Source organism: Papaver somniferum, chromosome 5 (genome assembly GCF_003573695.1).
Source record: "Papaver somniferum cultivar HN1 chromosome 5, ASM357369v1, whole genome shotgun sequence".
NCBI lineage: Eukaryota > Viridiplantae > Streptophyta > Magnoliopsida > Ranunculales > Papaveraceae > Papaver > Papaver somniferum.
The window spans coordinates 156,447,808-156,466,917 of NC_039362.1; the positions used below are offsets into that span (position 1 = coordinate 156,447,808).

Here is a 19,110-nt window from a genome sequence, read left to right on the forward strand (position 1 = left end):
ATTTTTAAAAAAAAAAAAAAAACCCTACAGAAGGGTAGTTAAATACAAACTGTGTGCAGGGAAGGACGATGATTACAATATCACCTCGGACCCTCGTGTTCGCACACGGCATAGGAGTCGTGGCCCGAGTCGACTACAACGGTTCATCCCCCGTCTGGTACGGGAGGTAAGTCCAATCGAAACACTCGTGAATCTCCTGTAAGCGAGTTACTGTATTCCTTAAGGTGATCATTGATTGAGGACGAATTTGAACTGTCTTTATTTTCCTAGTAAAGGGCAAGGCCTGGCCTAAACAAGATAAGGGTTCGGATTTCATCACCGCTCCCTTCTTGCCCGCTTTAGGAGAAAAAAACCTACGCGAACCCAAGCTTTAAAATCTGATTAGAAAGAGACCTATAGGGTATCGAGCTTGTTAGGAAAATTTTTCGAAGGATATTGGTTATTCTTTTAGCATACTTCGAAGTTCATGACGGTTTCTGTGAGTTGAATGCGTGACTGCGCCGCCTTGTACTGCGGTGAGGCCTTGGGTATCAAAGCTCCACTAAGCTTCCCTCGCCTCGATTCAACTTACTTTGACTCGGATTGATTCCAGAGGGGTTTGCTTAAATTGTAACGAATTCCCTTTCGAGATATAGAAGCTAGTCTAGAAACAATCTAAGTGAGCCATCATGCTTGTTGTTTGCTAGAAATCTCTAGGTTTGCTGTGGTAAAGTCGAGTCAGCCTGCTGTGTGATTGCTAGAACCTTCATGTTAGGATTTTTATTTCTTTTTGATTTTTTTTAGTGTATGCCCTATTTTGTTAATAGGGCTTGGAAAAGAGATACTCTAGGTCGTATGATTAGTGATAAACCTAGTAGTTCTTCTTGTGGAGGCGGGGAGCTCGAAGACTCTTCTTTAGAGAGCCCCGTTTTTGGAAACTTCATTTTTGAGAATCTGCGTCTTTGTAAAGAAATTTCTCCTAGTCCTTTGGTAGTGACAGAAATGGCAACTTTAAAAGCTTTATTGAACCCAACTAGGACCTCTCGTCCGTCTTGTATCAAGTTAGCTGAAACCGAGGCAAATTATGAACTCAAACCTGGGACTTTACAGATGCTCCCAACCTTTTTAGGAAAAGAGAATGAGAACCCCTATTTTCATGTTAGGGAATTTGAGGAAGTATGTAGTACTCTGAAAATTAAAAACCTTAGTGATGATGCACTGAAACTTAGGTTATTCCTCTTTTCCTTAAAAGATGAAGCCAAATCTTGGCTGTATATTTTGGATTCTGAGTCAATTGAAACCTATGAACAACTTACATCTTCCTTTATACATAAGTTTTTCCCAAGGCACAAAACATCGTCTATTAGGACACAAATTTGTACTTTTCCTCAAAAAGAGGGAGAATCTTTATATAGGTATTTAGAAAGGTTCAATGACTTAATTTCTCAATGTCCTCATCATGGTTTATAGAAGGTTAGGTTAGTTCAGATCCTCTATGAGGGTTTAGATTATTTAACAACGACCATGGTTGAGTCCTTATGCACAGGTGGGTTTGAGAATAAAACTGTTGATGAGGCGATGACATTTTTGAATGAAATCGCCAATAAGACCCAACAATGGGAAAATAATAGGGAACCCCAGAAAACAATTCTTCTAAGTAAAGGAAATGTCAATAGGGTAGAAGGATCCTATGAGTCAGATGCTAAAATAGCAGCCATAGCCAAAAGGTTAGAAGCGTTGGAATTAGGTCATTCTAGTGGTACTAGTGGTAGAATAGAGCCTTTTTGGGAAGACCATACTGTTGAAGAGCAAGCCAATGCTCTTTATAACAACACTATATTCGATAACCGTCAGAAGTTTGACCCTTATTCAGAAACCTATAACCCTGGCTGGAGAAACCATCCCAACCTTTCTTGGTCTAAGGGCCAGAATCAAGGTCAGTCTAGTAACTCTCAAGCTCCCCCAGGTTTTGGCTATCCTAAGAATCCTTCAGCCCCGACACAGTTTCAGAACCCTTCGGATAAGAAGATTATGAGTTTAAAAGAGTCTCTTGCTTTGTTAACTCGTAACACTATGGAGTTTCAGCAATCTATTGCTCAAGGTATAGAAGAAAATAAGAGAATAGGTCAGGCTAACTCTCAGGCTATTTCCGAGTTGAAAACCCAGGTTAGTCATATAAATGAGTCTTTGAGGGAAAAAGGTAAGTTTCCTAGTCAAACTCAACCCAATCTTAAAGCAGAGAAATCGTACAATCATGTGAACTCTATTACAACCCTTAGGAGTGGAAAGAAAGTTGACAATAAGGTTGCCATGCCTGATAGTGAACATGTTGTAGTTCACCCTTATGAGCCAGAAAATGAGAAGACTGATAGAGTCTCCAAAGAGACCAATGAGGGTCCTGATGAGCCCGGCTTTGTTCCCAGAACCCCGTTACCCCAGCTGCTAGTTCCGACTAAGAGGAAGTCCAACTTTAATGATATATTGGAGGTTTTTAAGCAGGTTAATATCAACCTTCCGTTATTAGATGCAATTAGGAAGATTCCCTCTTATGCCAAGTTCCTTAAGGACTTGTGTACGCGAAAGCGTAAGCTCAGTGTCCAGAAGAAAGCCTTCATAGCTAGTCATGTGAGTTCTATTATTCAGAATACCACTACTCCTAAGTATAAAGACCCAGGGTCCCCTACCATTGCTTGTACAATAGGTAAGTACCGTGTTGAGAAAGCGTTGCTTGACTTAGGAGCCAATGTGAACTTACTGCCATACCATGTGTACCTTAAGCTAGGACTTGGTGAGATGAAACCTACACAGATGACACTTCAGTTAGCTGATAGGTCCGTTAAAATTCCTCGTGGTGTGATCGAGGATGTTCTCATAGAGGTCGACAAGTTTATATATCCGGTGGATTTTGTTATCCTAGAAACCCAACCTATCCCTGACCCAGAGAACCAAATACCAGTAATTTTAGGTCACTCGTTTTTAGCTACATCCAATGCGATCATTAACTGTCGAAATGGTATTATGAATTTGTCTTTTGGTAATATGACTATTGAGCTGAACAATTTTAATATTAGTAAGCTACCCTATGAACTAGATGACTCGAATATAGAAGAGGTGAACATGATAGGAACATTAGTCGAGGAGTCATTACCAAACACTTTGTTAGAAGATCCATTAGAGAAATGCCTAGCTCACTTTGGGATTGATTTTGATGATGATAAGGTGATTAATGAGGTGAATGCTTTTTTATATTCAACCCATTTGTTAGATAATAGTAATGAATGGAAACCTAAGTTCGAACCACTACCAGTTTCTAAGTCTACCCTAGTTCCTTCTTTAGAAGAGCCTCCTAAGTTGGACCTAAAACCATTGCCAGATACCCTGAAGTATGTGTTTTTAGGCCCGTCTGAGACTTTACCTGTGATTGTTTCTTCCGACTTGGATAGAGATCAGGAAAGTAGGCTAGTAACCGTCCTTCAAAACAACAAGGAAGCTTTAGGGTGGACCATAGCAGACATTAAGGGTATAAGTCCTACTGTTTGTATGAATCAGATCTATTTAGAGGAAGACACCAAACCTTCTAGGGAGATGCAACGTCGACTAAACCCCAATATGAAAGAAGTAGTTCGAACTGAGGTTCTTAAGCTATTAGATGCAGGCATTATCTACCCTATTTCAGACAGTAAGTGGGTCAGCCCCGTTCAGGTTGTTCCCAAGAAATCTGGTATTACTGTAGTCCAGAATGATAACAATGAGTTAATCCCGACCCGAGTGACCACGGGTTGGCGTGTTTGTATTGACTATAGGAAATTGAACAAGGTCACTAGGAAGGACCACTTTCCCCTTCCCTTCATCGACCAGATGCTAGAGAGATTAGCTGGACATAGTCACTACTGCTTTTTAGATGGCTACTCTGGATATAATTACATCGTTATTTCCCCAGAAGACCAGGAGAAAACCACTTTTACCTGTCCCTTTGGTACCTTTGCGTATAGACGCATGCCTTTCGGGCTATGTAATGCCCCTGCGACTTTTCAGCGTTGCATGATGAGCATATTTTCTGACATGGTAGAACGGTTCTTAGAGGTCTTTATGGATGATTTTTCAGTGTTTGGTTCGTCTTTCGATGAGTGATTGCATCATTTGTCATTAGTTTTGACTAGGTGTAAGGAAAAGAATTTAGTGCTTAATTGGGATAAATGTCACTTTATGGTTCGTTCAGGAATTTTTCTGGGGCATATTGTATCTTCAAAGGGTATAGAGGTAGATAAAGCCAAAGTTGACCTTATTAAAACTTTACCGGTCCCAAAAACCGTAAGAGATATTAGGTCATTCTTAGGGCATGCTGGTTTTTATCGTCGTTTCATTAAGGATTTTAGCTTGATGTCTAGACCTCTTTGAAATTTGCTTTCAAAATATGTTAAGTATGTCTTTGATGATGCTTGTTTAGAGGCTTTTGAGAAGCTTAAGTCATTACTCACTACCGCCCCCATAGTCCAGGCACCCAACTGGAACCTACCCTTTGAGATCATGTATGATGCTTCAGATTATGCTATTGGTGTTGTGCTAGGTCACCGAGAAAATAAGTTACAAACCTGAATTTTACTTGTCCTCAAATAAAACAAAACTAAGGAAATCCTACCTATACCACTGTCGCTGGTCTCTCGAATGCATTTAGCGTATGCACTAAGCCTTTTAAACCACTAAGTGTCCCTAGTGGACGAGTGAAGTCTCGTGAAGGTTTGCTTAGAACGTACCTACAAAGTTCTAGGACAAAATATAAGCTCAGATTCCATCAAATGTGACATGTGCAAGACAGTAGAAGCTCACAGCAAAATGGAGATGTCAATCTAGCTATCAAAGGCACAATCCTAGCACTGATAACAACTAAAGACACGTGATAAGAGTGTAAAGTGTATCTACACATGTTTCTAGAATGACCTGAAGTTATGACTACTAATCACCAAGAGATAGTTTTTAGGCTAAGAACCGAATTCTAAGCCAAGCTTGCTGTCCGGCTTTACGAGAATTGTGAATGTTCACCCAATGAGTTGGTGATATTTCAGTTTACCCGCGTTATACATCGATGTCTGCACCCTCCTTGCTTATTACAAGACTATTTACAACAAAAAGATGACTCTTTACATGACTCTTATTTACATTGATTACTCTCTTTTTTTTTTGGAACAAGAGAGAACTATTGTCTTTAACATGACAAAACATGGAATAAATAAATACTTGATTGATTTTTTTTTTGATTTTTTTTTTTTGATGAAATAACTTTGATCTTTACAACATAGTGACGCTTTTGATACATGAACAAAAAGAAAAACATAATTACATGACTCTTAGCAAGAGGTGGCCCTTATCGAATGCATCCGGTCAAATTCTATGGTTGCTTTTCTTAACGTATCCTCCACTTCTATCCCAGCCAACCAAAGAACAAGCTAGTCAAGTCTCATTCAGTATTCTAAAGTGATTGGCAATCTAACTTCCTATCAAACACCTTGAAGATCGAGGCTATACATGTATTGGTAGATTGTGCGTGTGCAAGTTTCTTATCACATGTGAATTGTGCTAGAATCAGGGTGCCTAAATATCTAGACTAAGAATCCTTATGTTTACATACATGCACAAGAGTCAACATTTCAAGGTAAATGAGCTCCATTTTTATGTTTTTTTTTTCAATTTTTCAATTTTTTATTTTGATTTTTTCATTTTTTTTTCCAAAAAGAATGAGTTCTATTTTTCGATTATAGCATGTTATCAAAGTATCTACTTTTCACCCCCAAACCTAAACTAAACATTGTCCTTAATGTTTCAAAAGATAAACATGATTATAACACATACCATGAGAACGATGCTAAGTGTAGAAAAGGAAAGAGATTACCGGATATTGGCGAAAGCAAGTTTTGAACTCCATTATTCAAGGAAAAACCCAACAGTAACTCAACTGAATTCACATTGGGTTAACACAATATATACAAGAAACATATGATTCCACTAAACATTACCTACCGGATTATATACAAACAATTCACTATATACATACAGTCTAAAGAGTTGAGGATCAACCCAAAAGACGAAATGTAGACATTTCAACAGCTTCACACAATAATAATATGATAGGCATGCAAGTGAAGCTGTGAAACAAAATGAGCTACCCCCAAACCTGGATGTTTCAACAGATAAAATTTTGGATACAAAATCTCGCAGTTTTGGGGGTTCATCATGCACAAGGTCTAGCTCGAAATGAACTTTTCTAGGGACGGGCAAACATGCTAATTCCAACTGTGGCTCCTCAAAGATATTATACTTAGATGCAAAATAGTCCAAAAGGAATTGGGAAGCACACAGTTCCAAACCTAGGTTGGGCATTCTCAGAAAAATTGGTTTGACAATATCGGTACAAACCAAATCTAGGTTGGGTGGAAGGCCATCAGATTGTGACTTATGTAGGACGATAGGCACATCATTATTAATCACATCAACATCTCCTAAGTCTTCTACAAGTGTCACAACATGCTCACCATGCTCACACAAATCAGAATCATCAACATCATCAGAAGAATTATTCTCATGCATCGGCAAATCAGTGGAAACATCACAACGTGACCCAGGTAGAGAATCAGACACAACAATTATATTTTCATGCATATTAGTGTCAACAGAAGATTCTATATTACCTAAGTCATCTTCATAGGACAGATGCACATGCTCAAAATCAGTATCAACATCACATGTATATGGAATACTAGAAGAAACATCATTCATGAAGGTCGAGGCAGAGAAGCCTAATGTATTTGAACCCAAAGGTTCCATAACATTTTCAGTATAGACATGTTCTTCTAACATAACATCATCATCATCATGATAGGGATTTTGCAATCTAGGATAATTTTCAATCCTAAGGTCGGAGCTATCACAAGAATAAGACTCTAACTCATGGGGGTGACTCATACCATGTGGCGTTGTCCCTGTTTCCCTAACAGATTCCCATTGATGGGTTTTCTCTGCAATTTCAGCTAAAAATTTCCATGCATCATCCACAGATTTATCAATAAATTTACCATTACACATAGACTCAACCATGGTTCGAGATTTAAAGTCTAGTCCCTCATAGAGGATGACGACAAGTCTCCACTTCTCAAATCCATGGTGCGGACATTCGCTCAACAAATCATTAAAACGTTCAAAATAGTGAAAAACAGTTTCCTCATCCAATTGGACAAAACAATTGATACTTTGACGAATAGCGATGGTCCTATGATGTGGAAATAATTTTTTGAAAAATAGATCTGTGAGTTGGTCCCAAGTGTTGATTGATTGTGGTCTCAAACCGTAAAACCATGTTTTGGCCCTTTCCTTTAGAGAAAATGTAAACAAACGCAATTTCAGAGAGTCTTCAGACATATGATCAGGTTGAATAGTCCGACAAATTTGTTCAAACTCTCTTACATGAGTATAGGGATTCTCAGAATCGAACCCTCGAAATATAGGAAGTATTTGTATCATGCTTGCATTTATTTTAAAAGGGTTATTGGTTTGAGGTAAGACAATACATGATAATGGAATTTTTATTGTGGGATACATGTATTCATGGAGAGCACGAGATTGGCCCATATTGAAAAGACACAAAGCCCACTATTTGGTTTTTTATGGGAAAATTTTGGTTTTAAAGAGGTTTTAAAAGAACCTACAACTACACCTGCAAGTATACAGGGTCAGTTGTAGTGAGTGAATAAGCAGGGGAAGTCCACAGGGACAAGGAGGGAGCTGGTGTTGTTTTCTAAATCTTTCTAGTGACTAAAAGCACTAGGGCATTTGAATCCACCCAATAATCCTAAGCTAAGGCAATACCTATTCAAATTATGTTCTTGTTCCTTTCCAGATAAAACTACAATGAATGATCTATCAGTTAGTCTCCCTAACTCACCCCTAGTATAAGCTGTCTTCTTACAGTACAACCTATCACAGGCTCATTTGGTTCAATTAGCTAACTGTCATTCCTTTATCAATTAAGCACATTTCTTCTTCCAGAGAGGTCTCAAATGGATGACTTATCAACCAACTTCACTAACTCACCCCTAGTATCAACTGTCTTCTTACAGTACAATTGATCACAGGCTAATTTGATCCATTAGCTAACTATCATTCCTAAAGCAATGAAGCACAACAAGAACAACAACATGAACATGAATTATCTTAACATATGATTATGGGTTTCATCAAAACCCTAGTTATTGAATTAGAACATGATTAAAATACTGAAAATTAATCTAAACTTGAGACTAACAGTGGAGAGCACTGGCTAGTCCAGGCCTCCTGAGATGTGATCTGGCTAATCCAGGCATGCCCCAACACAACACACAAGCCTTCTATTTATACATGCCAACCAAATATCCAAAAATCCCCAAAATATAAAATTTAGGGTTACACAAAAAATCCGAAATTGACCTTTACCTAATCTCTGAAATCAATCAATGGTCTCGACCCATTCTTCTATTGCTTCTCCTCTTCCGTAATTGGTGGTTTGATTTCACTAACTCTGTTTCTCTCAAACCTAGTTTCTAGGTTCACTGTTTTTGAAAAGATAAAAGGGTTGAGAGAGAAGGAGCTAGAGGGTATCATGGTGGTGTCCTTTAGTGATGGCGGGGGTGGCTGATTGATGGGGTACAGTGATGGAGGTGGTTGAGCGGAGTTGGTGGCGTACATGGTGGTGGTGATGGTCGCTGTAGAGGAATGGAGAAGATGGAGTCGATGGTTTTGGGAAGAAGGGTGCGTTTGTTTTGCGGGTATAGGTGTTAGGTACTAGGGTGTTGAGTGGGTTTAGCAATTGTTGATGCACAGCGAGGATGAGACGTTGGATGCGAAGATGATGGATCGATCTAACGGCGAGATGAAAGGAAGAGGGGAGCGACCGTTGGATGCCCGATACAACGAAACTGACGGATCAAGATGGAGTTAGGTGCTGTAGTGTTTGACAGGATCCTCAGACTTCGATGCACGACGATGAAGCGACCGTAGGATGCTGAGATGATCCAATCTGACGGCTGAAGATGAAGGCGGGTATGGATATTGGAAATGGGTTTGAGTGAGGGTTTTGGGCCTTGGGTATGCCAAGCCCATATCTTCTTTAAGGACAATTCTTCCTCTTCAAGCCCACTTCTAGCCTTTGAGTCTTGCGCACGACATTCTTCGCGGCTTCCTTGCGTGATTCCTCCCGGCTTTTTCACCACTTTTCTGCTCTTTTCTCTCCGCGATTCATCCAAGCTTTATTTATTACCTAAAAATGCAAAATTAATTAAGAAAAATATTTATTCTTGAAAACAAAGAAAATACAGAATATGGGATAAAATGTAGAATTAATGCACAAAAGATGAGTTAAATGCCAAGAAAAATATATAGAAATATGCACATTTTAGCACTCATCAAATACCCCCAAACCTGAATTTTACTTGTCCTCAAGTAAAAAAAAACTAAGGGAATCCTACCTATACCACTGTCGCTGGTCTCTCGAATGCATTTAGCGTATGCACTAAGACTTTTAAACCACTAAGTGCCCCTAGTGGACGAGTGAAGTCTCGTGAAGGGTTGCTTAGAACGTACCTACAAAGTTCTAGGACAAAATATAAGCTCATATTCCATCAAATGTGACATGTGCAAGACAGTTTAAGCTCACAGCAAAATGGAGATGTCAATCTAGCTATCAAAGGCACAATCCTAGCACTGATAACAAATAAAGACATGTGATAAGAGTGTAAAGTGTATCTACACATGTGTAAAGAAAGATCGGATGTTATGATTACTAATCACCAAGAGATAGTTTCTCAGGCTAAGAACCAAGGTCGAAATCTAGCTAGCTGTCCGGACTTTACGAGAATTGTGAATGAGTTGGAGGTATTTCACAATTACTCGCGTTGTACATCAATGTCATACACCCTCCTTGATTATTATAAGACTATTTACAACAAAAAGATGACTCTTTACATGACTCTTATTTACATTGACTACTCTCTTTTTATTTTTGGAACAAGAGAGGATGGAATTGATAAATACTTGATTTTTTTTTTATAAGGAAACACTTTTGATACATAAGCAAAAAGAAACAAAAATTACATGACACTTTGCAAGAGGTAGCCCTTTTTGATGCACCCAGTTAAATTCGATGGTTGTTTTTTTTAATGTAACCTCCACCTTCTATCCCAACCAACCAAAGAACAAGCTAGTCAAGTTTCGTTCAGTATTCTAAAGTGATTGGCAACTAAAACTTCCGATAAAACACCTCAAGGATGAGGCTATACATGTATTGGTAGATCGTGCGCGTGCAAGTTTCTTATCACTATGTGAATTGTGCTAGAATGGGTGCCTAAATATCCAGACTAAGGCTCCTTAAAATAATACATATTTGCACAAGAGTCAACATTTCAAGGTAAATGAGCTCCATTTTTATGATTTTTTTTTTTTATAATTTTTTATTTTGATTTTTCATTTTTTTCAAAAAGAGGGAGGAGTTTTGTTTTCAATTATAGCATGATATCGTGGTACCTACTTTTCACCCCTAAACCTAAACTAAACATTGTCCTCAATGTTTCTAAAGATAAACATATTCATAACTTGGACATATCGGAAAAACATGTTGAGTTTTGAGAGAAAGGAAGGAGAATACCCGATTTGACGAAAGAAATAAACGAACTCCATTATTCATGGTTAGAATCCAACGTATTTCAGCCGCGATCGCCATGTGGTAGTAAGATATAAAGAAAAAGAAACTAAAAACTACCTACCGGATTATGTACAAAAAATTCACTGTATACATAAAGTCTAAAGAGTTGAGGATCAACCCAAAAGACAAAGTGTTGAAACATAGAAAGTTTCAAAACACTAAAATTGGACTTAAATGGGAGTGAGAGTGAAAAACCGAATGAATCACCCCTAAACCTAAATTGTTCAACAGGTTTACTTTTAAGCACAAAATCTTTTAATTTTAGGGGTTCAGGATTCAAAAGGTCTAACTCATAATGGACTGTTTTCGGGATGGGCAAAGAAATGCATTCCAACTGTGGCTCTTTAAAAGTGTTATATTTTGAAGAAAAATAGTCCAAGAGGACTTGGGAGGCACACAGTTCCAATCCTAGATTGGGAATTTTCAGAAAAGTTGGTTTAAAATTTTTGTTGCAGACCAAATCTAGGTTGGGTGGAATAATCTCAATTTGCGATTTAGGTAAGAAAGTGGGTACATCTAAATTATTTTCATGGGTACGATCAATAGTACCAACACATACTTTCCCTAAATCAGAAACAGGTAAAATATGCTCACATTCATCGAACAAAACATCAAGACCTAAATCAGTATCATGATTGTTCGAAGTACTCAAATCATCACCGGAAGAAATAACATTTTGTGACTTAGGCAAGGAATCAGACACATCAAATTCGTCCTCATGCATAATAAAATTAGTGTCTACAGAAGATTCAACTATTCTTATGTCATGTTCATCTTCACAGAAGAATTGTACAAGCCCCATATTAGAATCAAAATCATATGAATTACAATGAGTATCAGAAGAAACAACATTCATGAAGGTTGAGGCTGAGAAGCCATATGTGATTGAACCAAAAGGTTCCACAATATTTTCAGCAAAAACATGTTCTTCTAACATATCATTATCATCATAATCATCATCATGGTAACATGCATATTGGTCCTCATTAAAAGTGGTGGTGTCCTTAGTCGATTCATGTTCCTCTAAATCAGGTTCATATTCAATATCATTTAGATGAATGGGACTGGACACTTCATTAGGGACAACATGCATTTCCTCATGAATTTCCTCCTTTTGTAGTTGAAGCAAAATCTGATCTAACTTCGCCTGAATGCGTGATATAGTTCTATCAGAATTTTGCTCACAGAGTCTGAGAGCTTCTACGGTGGAGTCTTAATTCATGGGAGTACAAAATTCTTCATGTTCAAATTGTGGTGAATGGTACATGTGTGCATGGTCATTAGGGTTTACAAAATATTGATCGCAACCTTCGAAAGGTTGATTATGGTCCCAATGACTACCAGCCTCACAATTTGTGGGCATTTCATAATTTGGATTTTCATGGTATCCCCTAGATTTCCTAAATTCATGCAAAACATAGCAATATTCATCAGGGTGGTCTAAACCACCACAAAAGGTACAAACATGCATATTAGGTTGCATATTGAGGCTCATGACCTTGAAAAGGTCCATAATTATAATCCCTATAACTATTGACATCATGGTCTGTGGGAGGTTCATAAGGTGAATCTTGCCCGTAAGCATCTCTAATAGATTTATTCCCAGAGGCAGACCAAAATCCAGACATGTCTTTGTTTTATGAAATAATCACACAAATCACAAAAAAGTAAGGCCCATACTTTGAGAAAAAAGCAAGCCCATAATTTGATTTTTTTTTTTTTTTTTTTTTTAAAGGGAGATGATAAAAATTTGGTTTAATTTGGGAGCAATTTTGGTTTTAGTTTTGGGAGCAAAAATTTGGTTTTTGAAATTAGGAGCAATTTTTTTTTTTTTTGAAGCCCAAATTTTAGTTTAAAAGTAACTACAAGCCTAACAAACAACTAAATTACAAGCCCAAATAAAGAAAGAAATAAAAATAAAACTAATTATTACAAACCCACAAAAAAAAGAAAATAAAAATAAAACTAAAATTATTACAATCCCAAATAAAAAAAAAATAAAAAAAATAAAATTAAAATAATTATTACATGCCCAAAAAGATAATTACAATTACAAGCCCAAAAGAGAATAACAATACAAACCAAAAAAATTACAAGCCCAAAAAATTTGGGTTTGGGTTTGGGTTTAGGCTTACCTTTTTGGAGGGAAGCCCAGTTGGGCTTTTATCCCTTTTCTTAAGTTGCACAAGCCCAGTTGGGCTTTGGATCTTCCTAAACTTTTGTTGGAGAGGCCCAATTGGGCTTTGGCTTTCCTTTGGCTTTACAACAGAAACCCAGTTGGGTCAACCCAACAGCACCAGGCAGCTTGGAGAAGGCAGCACCAGCAAGAATGGCTAGTTGTACCAGGTTCACTCCAACTGCACCAGGGCAGCCTAGCAGGCAGCAGTACAACAACAACAAGTAGCAGCAGGGCTACACAACGCTCAGCAGCAGCGGGTGAGAACAATATGCAAAACAGTAGGAACTAGCTAAGGACTAGCTCAGAAAAGCAATGAAAATGAACAAGCTAAGATGACTTGGTAATGCAAAAAAGTATGCAAGACCAGCTAAATGCTTACACTAAATGCACAGAAGCAAGTGAGACTAAGATGCAGTTACACAATGATGCTTATGCAAATGGATGCAGTGCAAGAAAATATGCAAGATGATGCTTCACAGGGAGGATCAAGGCCCAACAGCAAGGTTAAGAAAGGTCTAGCAGCAACAGGTAACAGTTAGCTAGCTAGCTAGCAAAGGCTAGCCAGCAACAAGACCTGCAACAACAAACAAATGCAGAGAACAGCAAACAAATGTAGAACAAAAACAACAACAGCGCCGCTAACCGAGTCCCCGGCAACGGCGCCAAAAACTTGGTAGGCTTTTAAGGATGTAAGAAAATAAGACAATGAAGAAGCCTACTTGTTAACCGCAAGTGCACGGTGTCGATTGTATACAGGGCAAATACGGGTCATTTCCACAGGGACTTGGGTGTGAGTTGAAGCTTTCCCAAGCTAAGCTAGTTCTCTAAGCTAAGCAGTGGCAGTGAACTAATGAATCAATGATTGTGACAGTGGCAGTGATAGTAACAGTGGAAGTTAAACAAAGGAAGTGAGCCTAAGGCAGTGAACTAGTGCAGTGAATGAAAAAGATGCAGAACTGTGTGAAGTTACTAAGGCATTGAATCCACTTCTTGGTCCTAAGCTAAGGCAGCATCTAATCGAATCATATCTTGTTTCATCTCAGGAAATACTATAATGGGTGATTTATCAACTAATTTTACTAGCATACCCCTAGCATCAGCCGTCTTTCTACAGCACAGCTGATCACAGGCTTACTTGTAACAACCAATTAATCTATCAATCCTAAGGCATTTGAGCACAATCCTTCTAATGGGCTGAATTCTTAACCATTATCACTCACTTACCCCTAGCATCAGCTGTCTTTCTACAGCACAACTGATCACAGGCTTGCTTGTTCAAATGGCTACTAGCAGTCCTAACTCATTTTTAGCACTACAAGAACAATGACATGATTACTAACTATCTTAACATACAATCAAGAGTTTCATCTAAACCCTAGCACATGAAATTAGAACATGATAAACATAGAGAGTAATTGAAATTGAAATTTAGAATTAGAATTAAAACAGAAAATTACAAAACCTAACAATGGAGAGCACTGGCTAATCCAGGCCTCCAAATGGTGCTCTGGCTAATCCAGGCATGACTTCTACAACAACCCAACGTCTCAATTTATAGTTGCACACGTCTAACCCTAGAATCCCCAAAATATCAAAATTAGGGTTTCAAAGAAATCAAAATTAAATCATACCTACTTTCTGAAAACACTCAATAACGTCGACCCATTCTTCTATTGCGTCTTTTATGTCTTCCCATGCCTTCAATTTGTCCATTGATGCCTACCAACTATTCTCTCCAATTTCACACACAAACGGCTAGGGTTTGGGGAGATGTGAAATTGAAAAGGCTAGTTGAGAGACATATAGGTGATGATGGACTTAGGGTTGGTGGTAAGTGGAGTTAGTGGTGGTTGTGGTAGTGGCAGAGAGTTGGTGGCGGAGCAGGTGGTGGAAATGGGTTCTGCATCGGGGGTGAGGGAGAAGAGATGGAGAAGAAGGAAACTCGATGGGAATTAGGTTGGGGTGCGTTTGGTTCTGTTTTGGGTAGGGTTATGTATTGTGGTGTTGAGCGGGTGCAGAAAATTTTGATGTTTAGCGAAGCGAAGATGTTGGATGAAAAGATGAAGGAATGATCCAACGGCTCGATGGAAATGGATATGAAGCGACCTTTGGATCTGGGATACATCAAAACTGACGGTCTGAGATGGAGTTAGGTGCTATAGTGTTAGACAGGAACATCAAAACTCGATGGACTCTGATGGAGCGACCATTGGATGATGGAATGGATTCAATCTGACGGTGAAGGAGAGAAACGGGTTTGGATATTGATTTTAGGCTTAGAAAATGGGTTTGGGTTTAGGAAATGGGTTTGAGCTTAAACAATCTTGAGCCCACTTCTTCTTTAAGAACAATTTCTTCCTTTGTGAGCCCATTTTCATCCTTGAGTCTTCCATACCGCATTATGCACTTCTTTTCCTCTAGAGTTTCCGCCGGCTTTCTCCGTGTCTTTGCACTTTTCGCTCCGCAACTCATCTAGTCTTTATTTATTACCTAAAAATGCAAAATTAATTAATAAAAATATTTATTCTTGAAAACAAAGAAAGTACAGAATATGGGATAAAATGTAGAATTAATGCACAAAAGATGAGTTAAATGCCAAGAAAAATATATAGAATCATGCACTTTTTCGCACTCATCAGTTACTTCATGTGATTTACTATGCTAGCAAAACTCTGAATGATGCCCAGTTGAACTATACCACTACCGAGAAGGAACTATTAGCCATTGTGTTTGCCTTAGACAAGTTCAGACCCTATCTCTTAGGTTCTAAGATCATCATATATACTGATCATGCTGCTTTAAAATATCTTTTGTCTAAGAAGGATACTAAACCTAGATTGATTAGGTGGATTCTGTTGTTGCAAGAGTTTTCTCCAGACATTAGAGACAAAAAGGGTGCCGAAAATGTTGTAGCAGATCACTTGTCTAGGCTAGTTGTTAGTTCCCCAGATGATTCCCTTCCTATAAGGGATAGCTTTCCTGATGAACAATTGTTCTTTGTTACCCAATTACCTTGGTATGCGAATATAGTGAACTATCTTGTTACTGGTCGAATGCCCCAACATTGGGGTAAACAAGATCGTTCTAGATTTTTAGCCGAGGTTAAGCACTTTTTTTGGGATGATCCTTATTTGTTTAAGTATTGTCCAGACCAGATTATTAGGAGATGTATACCTGAGAGTGACCAGTCCAGTATTATTTCCTTTTTTCATGATCATGCTTGTGGGGGTCACTTTAGTGCTAAGAAGACTGCTGCTAAGATATTGCAGTGTGGATTCTATTGGCCTTCGTTGTTTAAAGACTCCCATAGTTACTGTGTTACTTGTGAACGTTGCCAGAAATTAGGAACCATTTCCCGTAGGAACATGATGCCCTTGAACCCGATTCTGATTGTTGAGGTCTTTGATGTGTGGGGTATTGACTTTATGGGTTCGTTCCCTAATTCTTTTGGTAACCTATACATCCTTGTCGATGTAGACTATGTCTCTAAGTGGATTGAAGCGGTTGCGTGTAAAACCAATGACCATAGGTTTGTGATAGAGTTCTTGAAAGAAAATATACTTACACGTTTTGGTACACCGCGAGCTATAATTAGTGATGGAGGGTCGCACTTTTGTAATGGACCTTTTAGGTTTTTAATGAAGAAATATGGTATTACTCATAAGGTAGCTACCCCGTATCATCCACAGAATAGTGGTCAAGTTGAGGTTTCCAATAGGGAGATAAAATGTATATTAGAGAAAACAGTTAATCCTAATCGGAAAGACTGGTCGTCTAGGCTTACTGATGCCTTATGGGCTTACCGTACTGGTTTAAGACTCCTATTGAAATGTCGCCTTATCGGCTTGTTTATGGCAAGGCATGTCATTTACCTGTTGAGTTAGAACATATAGCTTATTGGGCTGTTAAGCAGCTAAATTTTTCACTCGACAAGGCAGGAGCCCATAGGAAACTCCAGCTCAATGAGTTGGAAGAGATGCGTATGATAGTGCGAAGGAGTATAATAACAAAATGAAACTTGTGCATGATAGGAATATTCTAAGAAAGACATTTTCTCCAGGTCAAAAAGTTCTTCTGTATGATATCCGCTTACATCTTTTCCCTGGGAAGTTTCGTTCTCGGTGGATGGGTCCTTTTATTGTTCGCACTGTTTTTCCTCATGGAGCTGTTGAAATTAAGTCACCGGATGGTAGTAGTTCTTCGAAGGTTAACGGTCAGAGATTGAAACCCTTTTTAGAGCCCTTGCCTACATGTGATGTTGAGGAGGTCCCTCTGGAGGACCCTGTTTACCCTTGATTGACCATCGAGGCGGATTGTATGTTGTATATTAGTTTTTTATTTTATTCACCCACGTACTATCTTTCCAACTTCTCCTTGTGTTATGTTACTTTTGGTACTGCTCTTTCATTAGAAACATTGAGGACAATCTTAGATTTAAGTTTGGGGGTGGGGAAGAAACTTTTTGTTAGTTTTAAGTTGCAATAAATAAATTCCAGAGCCTAGAAATTTACACCTATTAAGGATAGCACTAACCAATCTAAGTGGATGGAAAAAATTTTGTTTTAGGAATTGAGGAACCAATCTGACTATATGGAAACATCTATAGAGTCTATTCATAAAAGCACAGAGCTCAGGTGTTAGAAATAACATGATAGTTTCGCCATATCTCGTCGAGTCCTTTTCACTTTCTATTTTTTCTTTTATTTCAAGTGATTTGGTGGGGCACACGATTCAAGTTGTTACCTTTTCTAGGGTGAAATAGAGTGACCGAGTTACCTTTTCAAAAAAAAAAAAAAAAAATTAGACCAGACCAGTAGACCAATCGGAATAAATACTAACACTTAGATAGCAATATGTGTGTGTTCTCCCTGTCTCCGTCGCCTAAACAAGCGTGGAATGCAGGATCCACGGGAATTACCATGTAATCCGCTGACAAGAAACATGCGCTTGGGTCCACAAGGTCCAATCATGTTGTTAGTTCTTAAATAAATGTGTGTTTAATAAAGTCGACCACTGGTACCCTTGTATATGCCAGTTGTGTTGACCTAGAGTTAGGATTATTGACCACTGGTTCCCTTGTATATGCCAGTGTGTTAATATTAGTCAGACCGGTATCTCAGTCATTTAGGTTAGGTTCACCTTGGCAGAGGTCTTCAGACAGATATGGGAAACACCGTTCACTTTTCAACCATCTACATTTTTCTTTTTCCATCTTCTTAATCTTTTCATGTGATTAGTCTGACTCCGAGTATGATGTCCATCGTGAAACTATCTTAGTAGAGCTCTGTCACTTATATGAATTTTAGTATGCTTGAGTGAAAACTCGTGTACAGTAATTGGAATTTCGCATCAGGGTACTTCCTCCTATAATTAATAAGTATGCCAACCAAGGAGGTTCTTTAGTGCTTTCCAAGATTTTACGTAGATAGTTAGGGTCTGGAGTAAAGGTTTTGTGGGTACACCTCTGGTAAACCCTCCGGAGACAACACTCCGCCACTAGGGCCACCTAGGGGTTCAAATGATTTTAATTTCTAGAATAAATTTGCTCGAGGACTAGCAAATAATAAGTTTGGGGGCATTTGATAGACGCATTTTTGTGTCTAATTTGTCCTCAATGTCCGTATTATTGGAACTCTATTTTTGTACTAATATTGTGTTTTTATGTATTTTTAGGAAATAAACATTTTTGAAAAATTCGGCTCGAAAAGTTGCCCGGGGCATCCTTGAAGGACAATTGTTATTCGGACTCTCACTATCGGTTAAGGGGAACCTCAGTGGACACCTGCTATTCGCACCCCAGTTCAGGATAGGGGGACACCCTTTCTTCTTCGTTTGAAAACTGTTTTTTTTGGCGGGAAATGAAATTCTCAACTGGTAGAAGTTTGATCACAAAAATGAAGGGGTTACGGGTCGATTCAATGGCTGAAATTTGATAGAGAGATGTGATATAGGTTAAGGAACACATTTTGGGCAGTGGGTTCGATCAGAATTGGCTGGAAAACGCGTGATGATTCACACACCCAAAACAGAGCACGTGTACTGTAACACGAACAAAATTGAAGTTCTTGTGTGCATGGAGGAGTTCTACTAGCGTTGAAAGAGTGCTGAGACGTGGAGAAGGCTAACTAGAGCGTGCAGGATCAAATCTAACTGTGTAGAAGCCAAAAATGGAAATTATTGTTAAATATGTGCAGCGAGCAATGACGGGATTAATGGGGGATTATACGGT

General features: G+C 38.5%; 1 pseudogene; it reads right to left on the minus strand.

Moving 5' to 3' along the window:
- Nucleotides 1-1,345: 1,345 nt before the first annotated feature.
- Nucleotides 1,346-1,445, minus strand: LOC113284886 (annotated as a pseudogene).
- Nucleotides 1,446-19,110: the final 17,665 nt, after the last annotated feature.